The following is an 18,067-nucleotide window of genomic DNA, read 5'->3' as shown; positions in this document are numbered from 1 at the left end:
AGGAACGAAGGGACTCCAGGGGTGTGGACCGGCGAGTCGCCACCGCACGCCCGAATCTACCTGCGTAGGGGGGTCAGGCCAAAGGGGGAGACCGGTCCCCGAAACTAGTGGAGGCGGGGAACTACCCTCAGCTAGAAACCGGAGGCTGTGACATTTTATGTGGCGCAGCCCCTCGCTACACCCGCCAGGAAGGCACCACATAGGGTCAGGGAAATGGCACCAAGGTTTACCAGAGAAGGCCCGAGGCAGCCGGACAGGAGCGAGGTCACTGGCAGGGTATGATAGGCCAGAGAAAGGACACACAAAGGGGGTCCTGTGAAACGCTCCAAAGTTATCTGGGAGTAGGCCGAGCCCCTCACCTGGTGAACACAGTGCGACGAGGGACGTTATGACCAGCTGTAGTAACGTGGATAAAGAACTGTGAGTAAATACCCTGGACTGCATTACAGGACTCTGTGTCGTTACTGCTGCTCCCGCGCACCATCACCCCCAACATCCACACTTGCTGCCCTGAGGCTATACTCCTCAGCTGCACCCACAACACCAGCCTCAGCGGTCTGCCCAGCAGCGGCGGTTCACTCTGACCGCAATCCACGGGTGGCGTAGTCGAACATTCAGCATATAGACTGCCATTTGGGTTGACCACCCTGAGCCACGGGACCGGGTCCCCGCCACGCAAGGACTACAACCCTCAGCATCCACAAAGGGTCCGGTTCCGGGTATCCCCACACACACACGGCCCAGGGGGCGCGTCATCATCAACTCCAACTACCATTACCCCGACTGCCACCGCACCAGGGCAATTGGGAAGAGCTGGGCAAAGCAGCAGAATTGCCGCTTCTAATCAATGCCCCAATTCTGGGGCGGCTGCAGGCTTGTATTTTTAGGCTGGGAAGGACCCAATAACCAAATCTATTTACTTCTATTTTTGCACATCTAACACCTCAATATCTGTCATTTGTATTCTGCATTCTATGCTGGTACGTGTCACACCTTATGTCATTTGTGTGCACGTGTGCCGGATGTATTGATGTCCATGCTGCTGGAAAAAACAGACGTGTTCACATGTGGGTCACACGGATATGTGCGCAGCCCCATAGATTATAATGGGTTTGCGTGTGTAAGTGTCTCCAGTACATGTGAAAACGGTCACCACACGTACTGGAAACGCTGACGTGTGAAAGGGGCCCTACACTACAGTCCACTAATTTTAATGGGAACTATGCAATAATTAGTTTACCTTGAGGTGGCGCTACAAGGAAATTAAACAAATGCTGCCAGTTGCCCCATAGATCACAGCTGATTGCAGATATCCAGGTATAAATACTGGGCTATAAATATTGTTCATAGATAATAACTTTTTAATGATTTCCCCTTTTTTACAAATATGTCACTCTTTTATAATTACAAAAATGTGAATAAAATCTAGTTGTATGATGACAATCTAATTCTTCATTTTAACTTTCTGGAAGAAACAAGTCCCTGGGGATCAGTTTTCTGAAAGATAAGGAAACTGAATTAAGTGCATAGAGAGCATCTATTTCCAACAATTCAATTAGAATTATACATTTGGAAAGAAGTTCTTCCTATGGGAACAATTAATAACCCATGTTCTTGATAGCATGAGCTATCTTACCATTAACTTCTTAATGGAGACTTGTAATTTCTCTATTACTAGCTTCTCTATTGTGCTTTTTAGTTTTTTCATACTTTATTATTGTTCAAATTGTGTCTATATCTTTTTTTGTTCCGTATTTTGCTTGTTTCATTGTGTTCATCCACAAGCCCTGGATTCTTACATGGGTCTAAAGACTAGAAGTTTTATGTTTTTGCGAACTGTAAAATTGTCTAATAGGGCACATGGACAATTCTTTTAAAGGTAATCTGTCAGTAGGATCAATCCTCCTAAGCCGTCTATATGGGCATGTGGGTTATAGAATGTTGAATTAAATGATACTTTGATATTTGCAATCTGATTCATTATTCCAGAGAAATCCACATTTTTGTTAATATGTAAATGAGCTGTTAAGATCTATGGGCCTCTCCCTGAGAATTTGCCTCCAGAGCTCACCAATGTGATATGTGATGACTGACAATCTGCTATCCTGATCTACATGTCTCACACTGGTAACACCCCTTTTTATTTAAAATAACCCTGGAGGCAGAGTCTTAGGGGAGATCCCAGCCCATAGATCTTAACAGCTCATTTACATATTAATGAAAATGTGGATTTCTTTGGAATAAGACATTGGATCGCAGATATCAAGGTATCATTTTATTCAGCTTCCTATGACCTACATGTCCATATAGATGGCTTAGGAGGGTTGATCCTACTGACAAACTCCCTTTAAGACCTTCACTTGGCACAAGATGGCAACTTTACTCATTGTAATAAAGGGGCATTTACATTGGACAATTATCATGAACATTCATTTCTCCAATGTAAACAGACTACTAAGCACTCGAGGAGTGAGTAAGCTGCTTGTTTTTTGGGCGAAATGATCTTTTGGTTTGGTCAACGGGCCATCATTCACCGCAGCGCAGTATAACCTGAGCCACCAAGAACAATGGCAGCCTATGTGTACTGAAAAATCTATTACTGATCGTTCAGTGAGCATCTGAAGGGCGGTCGGCCGGTGTAAACATCACACAATATAAATGTACCTTAAAGGGGTATTCCCATCTCCAAGATCCTATCCCAATATGTAGTAGATGTAATAATAATAATATTAGCAAATATCTCCAATTAGAAATGAAGTATAGTATTTTTGATTCATTATCTCTCTTTCCTCATGTGCAGGCATCTCAGGACCTTAGGTATCCATGGTTATGACCACTAGCATCTAGCTAACTAAGTGTGACTTTATCAGTGGACGTAACTATGGATACCTAAGGTCCTGCGATACCTGCACATGAGGTAAGAGACAAAGCGAATAAAAAATACTATACTACATTTATAATTGGAGATATTTGCTAATATTATTATTATTACACCTACTACATAATGGGATAGGATCTTGGAGATGGGAATATCCCTTTAAGGCTACAGTCATGTGCGGAATACATGTGGTTTTGATGCGCTTCTGCCACAGAAATGCACTAAAAACGTACATGCGTTTTTACCTGCTAATGCAATTCTATGGAAAAAATCCACACATAAACTTAACGTAACTACTGGAAAAATTGACATGTTGCGGATTTAAAACACGCACTGCAGGTCAGTTTATGTTGAGTAAAAAAGCACCGTGGGCATGAGATTTCTATAGATCCATCTACTTTGTTGGAACTGTAAGATGCTGCGTTTTTGACACAGCAAAATTACGCAGTATCAAAAACTGAACAAAAACTCATCATGGGCATAAGGGTCCTTTCAGATGTCAGTGTGTCCGGTACGTGTGGTGACAGTTTCCACATGTAATGGAGACACATACACACGCAGACCCATTCAAATCTATGGGTCTGTGCACATGTAAGTGTGTTTCCACAGACCGTGTGGCTGTGGGCAAAACATGTTCACATGCTCTGTTTTTTACCCACTGCACGGGCCACAAAACGTCTCACACTGATGACAGACATGCGTTAACTGTACCGTTGATTCCCAGGCGCGGGGTGCTGAAAGCTGCCCTCATCATTGTCCCCTGCTTGCACTGTGAGAGTAGTAGTCTGCTCCCGCTGTCTCCAATGAAACGCAGCGGGCGATCCCTGGAGATGCGTTTAGCTCAGTGAGTGACAGGACACCGCTCGCCCGCAGCTGCGTGCCATTCTCGCCGCTCCTCGGTGTGAGCAGTCACATGGATTACAGCTTAGGACACTTAGGACAGGTGAGTATAAGGATTTTTTTATTTTATTCTTATTTTTACAGTTGGAGACAGTGAGAGCAGACTACTACTCTCAACATTGTCCCCTGCTAGTGCTGATCGCAGCGCAAGCAGGGGACAATGATGAGGGAAGCTTTCAGCACCTGGCGCTTGGGAACAGCGCTAACTGTAGCGCTGATTCCCAAGCGCCAGTACACGTGATCCTGATACGGCACACGGGTGGCAACACAGGTGCACACGGACATTTCCGATACTGGTTTTTCCAGTACCGGAAATATCAGGACATGTGAAACCGGCCTCAGAAAACATGCTTAGTATCAATGATCTTGAATTCAGTCATGAGTAATTCTTACTGCCATATTATGAAACCTACGTCTATTAGAATAAAAAAAAAAACAGTGCTCACTTCGTAAATCCCTCATCTCTTCAGAGCCAGTAAGTACTGCACATGACTGCTTAGGCCAGTAGTAGGCGGCAGGAGTAGCATGCCATTACAGCATTGTTTCCAGGATGCAATGAAAGACTGATGAGAGACTTACAGGTATCAGTAGAGGCAGAGGGGGTGACTGCTGAGCTGTGTTTGTCAATGTCATAGCGTTTCAATGGAATGACATGGCACATATGCTACCGCTGCTTCTTTATAACTCCTCCTAGCTTCCGTCTTGGGGCAAACCATGGTCTCTTTTTTTGGTGCTCAGTGTGTGACCCAGTGGTTATATGCCCTCTTATCTAGCATTTATCATTAATTTAGTGATACCACTAAAGCACCATTAAGTCAAGTCTAAAGCTAAAAAAAAAGCTTAATATGTGAATAGTATACCATTTTAAAGTAAAGAGTTTGGCTATGTTCCCACAATGAGTATTTGGTGAGTATTTGATGTCGCAGATTTTCTGCGGTATTTTTGCAACTGCTTTGTTTTTGATACTTTCTGGTATTTAGCATTGACAAAACTTTCTTGATACTGTCATGTGAAGATCACATGCGGTTTTAGTGCATTTCCACAGCTGAAATGCACTAAAAAAGCATATGCGTTGTTCACCTGCAGATTTTCCACATCTAATTCAAGTCTATGGGGAAAGTCCGCATATAAAACTCAATGTACCCGCAAGAGAAATTGACATGCTGCAAATTTGTTCTGTGTTACTTACGACTCACACTGATTATACCTCCTTTTATAACTATAATAAGTTCTGGAGACAGATTCTCATACAGATCAGTGTCTGGCCCATAGATCTTAGCAGTTCATTTACATATAAAAAGTATTTCTCTGGAATAAGACATTGGATCGCAGATAACAAGATATAATTTTCTTCAGCTTCCTATGACCTTCGTGCCCATATAGGTGGCTTAGGAAGGTTGATCCTACTGACAGATTCCCTTTAAGGCACTTAGCAAATATGGAATATTTTATTGACCGTAACTTGACATTGGTGTAAAAATAACAGTGTGGAAACAATTGTTCAGATTTGCTAATGCAGCAAAACTCATGGAAAATCTTTCATTTTATTCAAACTGAAGAGATAAATAAAAACTATTATTACTGACACTGTTAAGCTTAGACCCAAGGTGCAATGTTTAGCAGTATTATTTTCTTATGTATAGTTATGTGATCAATGTCACCTTTGAACAGATCAGTATATTTGACTATGGGCTCGCCGACTGCTATGCAATGTTTTATCAGATAGCATTCGGACTAATGTTATACTATCTGGCTGTGCAGATCTGCTATTTTTTTGCTATGAGAAAAAAATCTCAGCATGCTGTGATTGCATGGATAATAATCGAACCATGCACTCCTATACAAGTCTATTGGTGCATGTAAAATATCAGCCTGCACTCGGATGTCATCAGAGTGCAGTCTGACATCCAGGGACTCAGACAATGAAGAAGATGGAGCAATTAAGTTCTCCATCTTCTCTGCACCTGTGATATGATTCTCTCATGAGAGAGAATCAGATCACACTAAGGTGACACTCGGCTCAAACTCTGACAGCCCAACTTGAGAATGTGCTCATGAGCATATAACATCTGTAGAATGTTGTGAGACAGGCGAAAGAACCGGAGGACTATGGCAGTGAGGATGTAAGGGGAGCTTTCCATTTAACAAATAGAACCTTTGTAGTTCAACAGATAACTTTCTTTCTTCACAATGGTAGCACTGAATGCTTCATTTTTACAGATGAGACTTGATGGTTACTGAATGCACTCCCCAAATCCCCCAAAGTCAGCTTTCATCCAGTGTGACCTGTGTGGCTCCTTGTGACTGCTAGGCCACTATCTTTCATACACTTACCTCTGTAAGGGCTCATACCCATCACCGTAAAAAAAAAAGGTCCGATATCGTTCCTGAAAAGTAGAACGAGTGTCATGCAATGCGATTTTTATCACCTAGCATCCGAATAACATCACATGTGAATGTGATCCGATTGCAATGTGATTTTAACATGAGCTTTTATATAGAGGAATTCTCTATATCATTTAGACACATTTTCCAAGGAAATATTATTCATCACATATACAGTGAAGGAAATAATTATTTGATCCCTTGCTGTTTTTGTAAGTTTGCCCACTGACAAAGACATGAACAGTCTATAATTTTAAGGGTAGATTAGTTTTAACATTGAGAGATAGAATATCCCCAAAAAATATCAAGAAAATCACATTGTATAAATTAGATAAATGTATTTGCATTTTGCAGTGAGAAATAAGTATTTGATCCCTCTGGCAAACAACACTTACCGTATTTTTCGGACTATAAGACTCACCGGACCATAAGACGCACATATGTTTTAGAGGAGGAAAATAAAAAAATAAAAATTTAAGCAAAAAATGTGGTCATGATGCAATTTTAAGGGGGAGGGGGTCTTCTGCTGACACTGGTATAGGGGTAATGTCCCACAATTCTGACAATATCCCCCATCCTGGTATATATGCCGCCCCCCTTTCTTTTATATGTGGTCCCCATCCCCATCCTGGTATGCCTGGCATCCCTCCATCCTGGTATGCATGGCACCCATCATCCCTATCCTGGTATGCATGGCACCCCTCATCCCTGTCCTGGTATGCATGGGCATGGAGAGAGGTTGAATATTCATGCCCTTTAACAGTGGGCACAGGAGATAGCCGGCGGCAGCAGGAGCCGCAGCGCCGCTACACTGTATACCGCTATTAAGGAGCAGTGTATATTCATTTTCTTTAGCAGCGGGGACAGTGTAGACGGCAGCAGGAGGCTGCTGCCTCCTGTGCCCCGCTCCTCCACCCATACCGCTCCCCCCACACCACACATAAATATACACCCCCCCCCCAACATTCGGACCATAAGACGCACCCCCCATTTTCCTCCAAAATTTTGGAGGAAAAAAGTGCGTCTTATGGTCCGAAAAATACGGTAATACTTGGTGGAAAAACCCTTGTTGGCAAGCACAGCAGTCAGACGTTTTTTGTAGTTGATGATGAGGTTTGCGCACATGTCGGGAGGAATTTTGGTCCACTCCTCTTTGCAGATCATCTCTAAATCATTAAGATTTTGAGGCTGTCACTTGGCAACTCGGAGCTTCAACTCTCTCCATAAGTTTTCTATGGGATTAAGGTCTGGTGACTGGCTAGGCCACTCCATGACCTTACTGTGCTTCTTTTTGAGCCACTCCTTTGTTGCCTTGGCTGTATGTTTTGGGTCATTGTCTTGCTGGAAGAACCAGCCACGACCCATTTTTAATGTCCTGGAGGAGGGAAGGAGGTTGTCACTCAGGATTTTACGGTACATGGCTCTCTAGCGCCCCGAGGGTTCGGTTGCTACAAGGGTATTGCACCTCAACCAGAGGTGTGATATTCCACTCCCAGGTAAGGATGGAGTGTGGACCAGGGCTCAGTAGCTGCATACACACACTCACCCCATTTCCGGGGGACAGCTCGACGGTGCTCCCATTTATGCAGGCACAACTGACCATGTCCCTGGCTGGAGTGGGGAGGGGGGGGAGAACCCAGTGATGTAGGAGCAGAGGGGACGGTTTCTGGAGCATAGGAAGGAGCTCATTGGGTGCAGGTCACCGGAGCTCAGACACAGAGAAGCAGATAAAAGGTGGGGGCCATCTTAGGAGGGAGTTCAGTGGAGCAGAGTAAAGGAGTATAGAGAGCTGACAGGGAGCCGAGGCTCAGCCTGAGCTCAGCTCCACGAGGCAGGCCTAGAGAGAAGGCCGGGGCCAGAGAGGAGAAGAGAAGAAGGAGAAGAAAGGAAGGAGAAGAGACAGAGGAGTAGAAAGGCTCCAGAAACAAGAAGGCAGAAGGGACCCTAAGAGAGCAGAACGGACAGCAACCGTTGCAAACCCGCGTTATATCGGGTGAAGGGTCAGGCTGTGGAAGGGTACCGGATTCCCAAGTTGGTGGAGGTAAATCATCCTTCAGCCAAGAACCGGAGGTCGTGATCATTTATTGGTGCGACCCCCCGCCAAACCTGCTAGGAAGGCACCATATGGGATAGCGGTCCGCGGTAGCTGGACAGAAGTTTGGTCACTGGTGGGGCACGAGAGGCCAGAGAAAGGACAGAAGGGGGTCCTGTGCCATACTCCTGAATTGCCTGGGGGTTGACCGAGCTCCTCGCCTGGTGGACGCAGCACGGCTTGGGCAGTCATTGCTGACAGAAGTGACTCCGATGACAACTGTGAGTAAAAACCCTGGACTGCACCATTGGACTCAGTGTGATCTTTGCTGCGCCTGCACCATCACCCCCAGCATCCACCTACATTACCCTGAGGCTACACTCTTCCCGTGGGGAGTTATACTATCCCTGTGCTGCACACCAACACCAGCCTCAGCGGTCTGCCTCGCAGCGGCGATTATCCCTGACCGCAATCCACGGGTGGCGTAGTCGGACATTCAAAACACTGATAAATAGACTGCCGCCATTTGGTCTGACCACCCTGAGCCACGGGATCGGGTTGCCACTACTACCCCCATCAGCACCGTACACCAGAAGGCCCGGTTCCGGGTACCCCACGGCCCAGGGGGCGAGTCAGCTCCATCCATTCTCCCATTGATGTGGTGAAGTAGTCCTGTGCCCTTAGCAGAGAAACACCCCCAAAACATAATGTTTCCACCTCCATGCTTGACAGTGGGGACAGTGTTCTTTGGGTCATAGGCAGCATTTCTTTCCTCCCTACACGGCGAGTTGAGTTAATGCCAAAGAGCTCAATTTTTATCTCATCTGACCACAGCACCTTCTCCCAATAACTCACAGAATCATCCAGGTGTTCATTGGCAAACTTCAGACGGGCCTGCACATGTACCTTCTTGAGCCGGGGGACCTTGCGGGCACTGCAGGATTTTAAACCTTTAAGGCATAATGTGTCACCAATGGTTTTCTTGGTGACTGTGGTCCCAGCTGCCTTGAGATCATTAACAAGTTCCCCCCGTGTAGTTTTAGGCTGATCTCTCACCTTCCTCATGATCAAGGATACCCCACGGGGTGAGATTTTGCATGGTGCCCCAGATCGATGTCTATTGACAGTCATCTTGTATTTCTTCCATTTTCTTACTATTGCACCAACAGTTGTCTCCTTCTCACCCAGCGTCTTACTTTTGTAGTTTTGTAGTTTTGTAACCCATTCCAGCTTTGTGCAGGTCTATGATCTTGTCCCTGACATCCTTAGAAAGCTCTTTGGTCTTGCCCATGTTGTAGAGGTTAGAGTCTGATTAACTGAGTCTGTGGACAGGAGTCTTTTATACAGGTGACTATGTAAGACAGCTGTCTTTAATGCAGGTAACGAGTTGATTAGGAGCGTCTAAATGGTCTGTAGGAGCCAGAACTCATAATGGTTTGTAGGGGATCAAATACTTATTTTTCACTGCAAAATGCAAATAAATGTATCTAATTTATACAATGTGATTTTCTTGATTTTTTTTGAGATATTCTATCTCTCAATGTTAAAATTAACCTACCCTTAAAATTATAGACTGTTCATGTCTTTGTCAGTGGGCAAACTTACAGAAACAGCAAGGGATCAAAATGTCTATATATATAGATGGATAGATAGATACATATAGATAGATATAAATATGTGATTGAGATATATAATCAGTGCTTTGTGTGTGTAGCTTACTGTACATGTATTTTAGTACAAAATAAATTATTTTCTGAAATAAATGGTGTGGGATCACCCTACATTTTAAGAACCAGCAGAGGTTAAGTGGACAGCTGGGGCTGATGTTTATAGCCTAGGAAGAGGTTAATACTCATATCACTTCTCATGCTATTAATATTAGCTCACGGCTGTATACTTAGCCTCTACTGGTTATTAAAATGGGGGACCCCCCCAAAAAAAAGATGTGGGGTCCCCTTATAATTAATAACCAGCAAAGGCTAGGCAGACAGCTGCAGGCTGATATTAATAGGCTAGGAAGGGGCCATAGATATTAGCCCCCTCCCAGACTAAAAACATCAGCTCTCAGCTGCCACAGAAATGGCGCATCCATAAGATGTGCCAATTCTGGCACTTAGCCTCTGCTCTTCCCACTTGCCCTGATGCATTGGCAAGTAGGGTAATGGGTTTGGGGTTGATGTCAGCTTGTTGATGTCATAGTTTTTTTAAAAAAAAACATTTTAATACACAGTTAAGTGGTTGATGAAAATAATAGTGTGGGAAACTCAATGTTTTTATTACAAAATTACAGACTATAATCATCAGCCCCCAGTTGTACGCTTTCACGCTCATGTTTTTAAGTGTTGTGAAAGCTGTTTTTTAGTGTTGTGAAAGCTGCCACCTTTCCAGGAAATCAAAAACCACCATTGGACTGTTTTGGGGGTTGGCAGAACTCAGGACAATTTGAATAGCTGCCCTGGTCCTCAGCCTTAACCCAAAGGGCACCTTACGAAAATATTGTGCCAGACTCAGACAAAAGGCCTCCTCACCTTTTTCTGTCACCCCAACCTCGTTGGCTCTTCCTGCATTGTTGATGTGGGGGGCACTCCTTTGCCAGGTGCATTGAAGGCTGATGGGCGGCTGTGGGGAACTGTCCATAGTGTTGCTTGGACTTGTAGTGTTGAGTGCCTCCTCCTTGTCCTGTCCACGAGCTCCTGTCTCCATTTGGGAATGAACACCGGCCTCCACCACCTTCGAACTCAATGAAGTTCCCTTTTTAGATCTGAGATGTAAGGAATTATAAAATACAATTTCAATTTTGTAAGCTGCAACATAATAAAAACATTAGAAGACAAAATAAATAAGGTAGACACTTACAGTGACAGATCCATGACTGGGGCCAAAAAATGGAGGCGCTCGTAGTACAGGTATGGCCTCTTTTTTACGGCAACACCTCCGCTGTTTGATCGAAGCTACCTCTCCTGGCAGAACTGGTCCCGGCAACTTCTCTATCTTACTGAACCCACTGTAAAATAATGCAAAGTATAAGATATTTTTTAAGAAAATATTATATCTGTCAATGATAGTGTATGTCATAAAATGTATTGCATTTTTGGAAGCTCCTTGATTATATGGTGTACTATTATGTTAAAGGTGTTGTAATTATTTTTTTAGAGTTTTTGAAGAACGATATAACAACATAAAAAACTTAAAACATTATGGTGGCTAATAAAACACAAAACACATATATTTCGAAAAGCAAAATGTAACGTTTATATTTTTGGGAATACTTATATGATCCTGAACATTTTTTGGAGCTGTTCTGAAAATTTGCAAACTGCTCGCTGCAAATCTGGGTCCAGGCTGCATGGTGTTTACTCAGGTCCGCATAACCCGCATCCCTGGTGTCCCATGATTCGGCATGCTGATGCACCATAACTATCATATGCTCCACATTAATTATGTGTGTCATCTTCCTGCTTTCTATGGAGGTGTGTTTTTATTCAAAATTCCCAATTATAACAGCACTTGTGTCAAATGATGAGCTTCCTGGGTTGTCCTATTGCAATTTCCTTGATTTTGGAAACATGTGTGTGTGTTTTTTACAGACCAAAATTGGATAGCACTAGCATGGTAAAAGAGCCGTCCGATTTTTTAATTGTGCCCATTGACTTGAATTGGCGAGTCACATCCGATATATGCGGCAAATTGCAGCATGCTGCAATTTTTTTCTCAGCCCGATCTGAGCCGGGAAAAAAATTGCGGATGAGCAGGGACTCATAGATTAACATTGCTCAGAGTGCAATCCGATTTTTTTATTGGATTGCACTCGTCCGTTTTTCACACAGATGAGTATGAGCCCTAATACTGATGGCTGTGAAAATACAAGCATAAATGCCCCTAAAGACTTATTTCCCAATTTTTGATGAACAGGAAGAGTGAAAAATGATGTAGCGTGTATAAATTTTGGAACCGCCCCTAGTCACACCCCAATCCACACCCATTTACCCTTTGTTTCTACCCCAGCAGAAGGAGATGTCACAGTGGGACAGTGAGGGACATTCAGAAGATGCCCGAGTCTCCATGGTGTAGCCCCAAATCTGGGACTGTCCGCTGTATCCGGTACAGTTGGGACTAGAGATGAGCAGATCGATTCATGGGACTCTGGTCCAGCGTTCAGGTCAGTGGTACCTGGTGGCGGGACTGAAGGCCATGAGTCCTAGGCGCGGCTTTTGATTAGCCAAATCAGGCGTGACGTAATTTATGCGTCCTTCTTATCTCTAGTTGGGACCTGTGGATTTATTTTTTATTCATTGGTTCACAGTAGTACCAGCCAGAACTTTCTCATCTTTATGTAGCTTCATTATACAACATTTTGCTTTTTTGTGCCTATAAGGCCATGTTCACACATAGCTTAAATACTGTGTTGTTTTTTTCTGCAGGTGTCTGCACCAAACTACACAATAAAAATCTGGTTATTGCATCTTTGGTGCATTTTTTATGCCTTTTCCCTCTCATGCGTTTTTGGTGCAGATGTGAAGCTCAGATTTTAAGTGTTTTTTATACAACAGAAAAGTTTTGATTCTGCACTTAAAAAAGTAACTGCAGTTTTAGTTTTAGGCTCCACATAGAAGCCTCCAGCGAAAAAAAAAACAAAAACAGCGCAGTTCAGCAACGTCTTTAGACGCACAGGGGGCGCAGTTTTCATGAAATCACTTCCACTTTGCTTGGACAGTTAAATCCAGCAGAATTTCTGTGCAAAAAAAAAAAGTAGCAGAAAATATGCAGCATTTACACTATAAGTGAACACGGTTTAAATTCCAAGTAAAGTGAATGTGATTTCATGAAAATCGGTGTATCTAAAGACGCTGCTGAACTCTGCGGTTTTGGTGCTTTTTTTTCTCCAAAAAAAACCCAAGGGGGAAAAAAACGCTATTACCTTATTAAGCACAGAATCAAAGCTGTTCTGTAGTATTAAAAAAAGCATTAAAAACGCGGCTTCACATGTCACCAAAAACGCACCAAATATAGGGGAAAATGCATAAAACAAACACAGCAAATACGCAATAATCAAAGCATTTATGCTACGCACCCTCACACACCCTCAGCATTACATTTTTATTACTTTTTCTGGGTTTAATATTGAAAAAATTTCAATGACGCCATTTTTTACGCCATTTACCGATCCTCATAAATAACCTGATTGCCGTGTTGTGCAGATTGTTATGATTAGAGACACTAAATATGTCCGTGTTATTTGCTGATTTGTGATGCTTATTATTTTTTTAAAGAAGCACATTGAAAATGAAATGATTGTAATTGTTTTTCATTATTTTTTAGTAATTTTATGGGAAGAAAAAAATCCTTTATTCTCCCTCTAGAATATGGAGACATAAAAATACAATGTTGTACACAATGTATCTTTTTTACATCAGTATAATCTGCCTGTGGGGGTCACAACCTGCAATTCAGCTCAAGTATGCTTACACATCCATAAAGTATTATGTGCTCTGGGGTACAATTCTGTGGTATATAACACTACAAAAAAGCATTACATTTTTTTTGGCATTATATTACTTCATCCATAGAGTATTACATGCTGTGGGGTACATTTCTGTGGTATATAACAATCCAAAAAAGCGTTAAAAATTTTATATGGATTCAATTACTTTTGCATAGAGTATTACATGCTTTCTGTTACATTTTGTTTGTACATAACACTCCAAAAAAAAGTTTCAATATTCACTTACTCATCCATAGCGTATTATTTGCTCAGGGGTACATTTCTGTGGTATATAACACTCCAAAAAAGTATTCAAAAATGTTTCTGTATTCAATTACTCATCCATAGAGTATTATGTGCTCTGGGGTACATTTCTGCAATATGTAACACTACAAAAAAGCACAATTTTTTTTTCCGTATCATATTACTTTATCCATAGAGTATTACGTGCTGTGGGGTACATTTCTGTGGTATATAACAATCCAAAAAAGCGTTCAAAATTTTTTCTGGATTGAATTAGTTATTCATACAGTGTAACGTGCTTAGTGGGTGACAAGGTGACAAAGATGGCAGAATCACGCAAAACTCCCGAGGGAGCGACTGTAGGAATATCGGAGCCAGACCAAACTGGTGGCAGTAACCTGTGGTCCGGAACCAGCCGCTTTCCCAGTACCACCAATACCCGAACCCAGGACGAAGCCTTCACCGCTGGGATTCTTGCGGACTGCAGACAGGAGAGCCAGGATCCAGCAACTAGTGAGTGGACTGTGGGGCCTAGGCTGCTCGGAAGAGGAAGGAGGCGAGCCAGGACAAGGGGTGAGTAAATGCTAGCGGGCCCGCTAGCCGCCAGGTACCGACAGTTGGAATCCCGGGGTGAGGTCATTACGTACGACCGGCAGTGGAGATGGAGGTCCATAGAAGGGTTTGGGACCAGTAATCACATCTTGTTCAACCAGTAGGCCGTAGAGAACACTTGCCTCGAAGACTGCAATGGCTGACAGCTGGAACCAAGGTCTTGTTCCCCAAAAACATCGCTGGTATGCGGTGGGTGTGATCCAAGAAGGAAGGAGGAAGGATAAACCCTTCTTGAGAAATAAACGGGCCTGGGAAAGGCTGGTTTGAGATGGAGCTACCACCCCCGAGAGATCGTATTGTCCTTGGGGTTCCCCACCTCCTATGCATGAGCAGGCGATGGTGCAGGTGACACAGGGGGCTGTCGCCCATTTCTACACGTTGAGGTCTCCGGCACTACCCGAAGCCGGGTCACTCACAGCCCAGGCACCTGGGAATCGGGCTCGAGGAAGCAGGAGCAGGCAGTCCCCTCAGTCTTCCGAGGAAGGAGAAGAAGCGGGCACCTGAAGAGGATTACTGTATTACCCTCCTTATAATTTTTTCCTGGCTTTCCACTTTCTTCAAAGCATTTATGAATGTAGAAGTACATCAACTACAATTTCAAAATATTTACGTTCATGCTTTGTGTAAAATTATGGTGGGTTAAAATTTTTAAAAACCTCTTGGCCTGGTACAGTTCACAAAATATTTTTGTTCCAAAAATGTATTTTTGTTTTACATACTGTAGAACCTGCTTTGTGTAAAATTTTGTTGGTTTGAAATGAAAGCAAAAGTTGGCCGGCTACAGGTGTACAATTTTGATTGTTCAAAAATTGACTATTGTCATATATACTCTAGAACAGGGGTCTCAAACTCGGCTGGGTATATGGGCCGCACATGGAAAAAATTTGAATTTGGGGGGCCGCATTCTTTGCAGGTCAAAGTGACATTTTTAGTGATTTATAAAAAAAATTTTTATACACCGTCTGAACATTTTTGCTGTGTTTATTTTATTTTTTTATAGCTTGAGTCGTTACGGATGAGGCGATAATAAACGTGCACTCTTTTGTGTTTACTTTAGTTTATATATGAAACAGCAAAATATTTTTTCATGCTTTATTTTAAATTTTTTTTTTGTTTAGTTTTTCAATTTTGTTTCCTTCAATTGGCCACATACAGTAATATTGTTTTACAATTAGCACCATATAGTAATTCTGGCAAACATCTAGTAATGTGCCTCATCCTGGTAGTCCCAGTCTTGTAGTAATGTGCCCATCCTGGTCACCACCTTGTAGTAATGTGCCCCATCCTGGTGGTCCCAATCTTGTAGTAATGTGCCCCATCCTGGTGGTCCCCATCTTGTAGTAATGTGCCCCCATCCTGGTCCCCATCTTGAAGTAATGTGCCCCATCCTGGTGGTCCCCATCTTGTAGTAATATACCCCATCCTGGTAGTCCCCATCTTGCAGTAATGTGCCCCATCCTGGTCCCCATCTTGTAGTAATGTGCCCCATCCTGGTCCTCGTCTTGGAGTAATATGCCCCATCCTGGTGGTCCCCATCTTGCAGTAATGTGCCCCATCCTGGTGGTCCCCATCTTGTAGTAATGTGCCCATCCTGGTCACCACCTTGTAGTAATGTGCCCCATCCTGGTGGTCCCCAACTTGTAGTAATGTGCCCCCATCCTGGTGGTCCCCATCTTGCAGTAATGTGCCCCATCCTGGTGGTCCCCATCTTGTAGTAATATGCCCCATCCTGGTAGTCCCCATCTTGCAGTAATGTGCTCCATCCTGGTCCCCATCTTGTAGTAATGTGCCCCATCCTGGTCCTCGTCTTGGAGTAATATGCCCCATCCTGGTGGGCCCCATCTTGCAGTAATGTGCCCCATCCTGGTGGTCCCCATCTTGCAGTAATGTGCCCCATCCTGGTGGTCCCCATCTTGCAGTAATGTGCCCCATCCTGGTCCTCATCTTGTAGTAATGTGCCCCATCCTGGTCCTCGTTTTGGAGTAATATGTCCCATCCTGGTGGTCCCCATCTTGCAGTAATGTGCCCCATCCTGGTGGTCCCCATATTGCAGTAATGTGCCTCATCCTGGTGGTCCCCATCTTGCAGTAATGTGCCCCATCCTGGTGGACCCCATCTTTCAGTAATGTGCCCCATCCTGGTCCCCATCTTGCAGTAATGTGCCCCATCCTGGTGGTCTCCATCTTGCAGTAATGTGCCCCATCCTGGAGGTCCCCATCTTGTAGTAATGTGCCCCATCCTGGTCCCCACCTTGTAGTAATGTGCCCCATCCTGATCCCTACCTTGTAGTAATGTGCCCCATCCTGGTGGTCCCCATCTTGAAGTAATGTTCCCCATCCTGGTGGTCCCTATCTTGAAGTAATGTGCCCCATCCTGGTGGTCCCCATCTTGCAGTAATGTGGCCAATCCTTGTGGTCTCTATCTTGTAGTAATATGCCACATTCTGGTGGCCCCCATCTTGCAGTACTGTGCCCCATCCTGGTGGTCCGTATCTTGCAGTAATGTGGCCCATCTTAGTGGTCCCTATCTTGTAGTAATATGCCCATTCTGGTGGTCCCCATCTTGCAGTAATGTGCCCCATCCTGGTCCTTGTCTTGGAGTAATGTCCCCCATCCGGTAGTAATGCCCCATCCAGGTCCCCATCTGGTAGCATTGTCCCCTGCGCTGTTCTTCACACACACATAAAAGAGAAAAAAAAAGATTCCTGTCACCTGTCCTCCGTTCCCTCGGCGTCCTTTGTGCACATGCAGCCTGCAGGCACAGACCCCTTGACTATTCTGGCCTGGTCCAGGAGGAGCCGCCAACAGCAGCGCTGCATTGCCGCGCACTGCGCGCAGAGACAGTCTCCCAGCACAGCATTACCAATGCCAGCCACCGGCCAATCAGAGGCCAGCAGCTGACATCTGCGCATGGCAGTGACATCATACGCCGCTGCGTTGGGACGCAGATATCAGCTGCTGGCCTCTGATTGGTTGGCGGCTGGCATTGGAAATGCTGTGCTGGGAGACAGTCTCTGCACGGCAATGCACCCCTGCTGTCAGCGGCTCCTCCTGGACCAAGTCGGGATCGTCAAGGGGTCTGTGCCTGCAGGCCGCATTAAGCAGCCTCAGGGGCCACATGCGGCCCGTGTGTTTGAGACCTCTGCTCTAGAACTTGGTTTGTGTGAAATTTTGTTGGTTTGAAATAAAAAACAAAATTGTCCTACTATTGTTCAAAAACTGACTATTACCATCAAGATTTTTTTATTATTATTATTTGTTTACAACAAAGATATTTTGTCACACAGTTTTCTTTTACTTAACAATCTTTTCAGTAAAAGATGTTTCATTTCTTGCAAACTGTAGAGTTAGAAAAATTTAAATAATTGAGAAAAAAAGGCGTGTTAGTTGTCATACATACTGTAGAACTTGATTTGTGTGAAATTTAATTGGTTTGAAATAAAAACCTAAATTGGCCTCCTACAGGTGTAGAAATTTGGTTGTTCAAAAATTGACAATTGTCATATATACTGTAGAACTTGGTTTGTGTGACATTT

The 18,067-nt window shown here is 43.9% G+C and overlaps 1 long non-coding RNA gene across 1 annotated transcript in view; it reads right to left on the bottom strand.

The window, feature by feature from the left end:
• LOC141204046 (uncharacterized) overlaps positions 1-18,067 on the bottom strand; it is a 132,777-nt gene that overhangs the window by 41,596 nt on the left and 73,114 nt on the right. The window contains exons 2-3 of the long non-coding RNA XR_012275072.1: positions 11,052-11,199; positions 10,724-10,956 (exon numbers count right to left, since the gene is read on the bottom strand). This is a non-coding gene — a long non-coding RNA (uncharacterized lncRNA). The remainder of the gene's footprint in view (positions 1-10,723; positions 10,957-11,051; positions 11,200-18,067) is intronic.

The sequence above is a fragment of the Phyllobates terribilis genome, unplaced genomic scaffold (assembly GCF_046119375.1).
Source record: "Phyllobates terribilis strain yellow unplaced genomic scaffold, ASM4611937v1 Scaffold_1__5_contigs__length_1240528914, whole genome shotgun sequence".
In the NCBI taxonomy this organism is placed as follows: Eukaryota; Metazoa; Chordata; class Amphibia; order Anura; family Dendrobatidae; genus Phyllobates; species Phyllobates terribilis.
The sequence above is the reverse complement of the archived record's forward strand: the minus strand, read 5'-3'. Positions and strand labels throughout refer to the sequence as shown.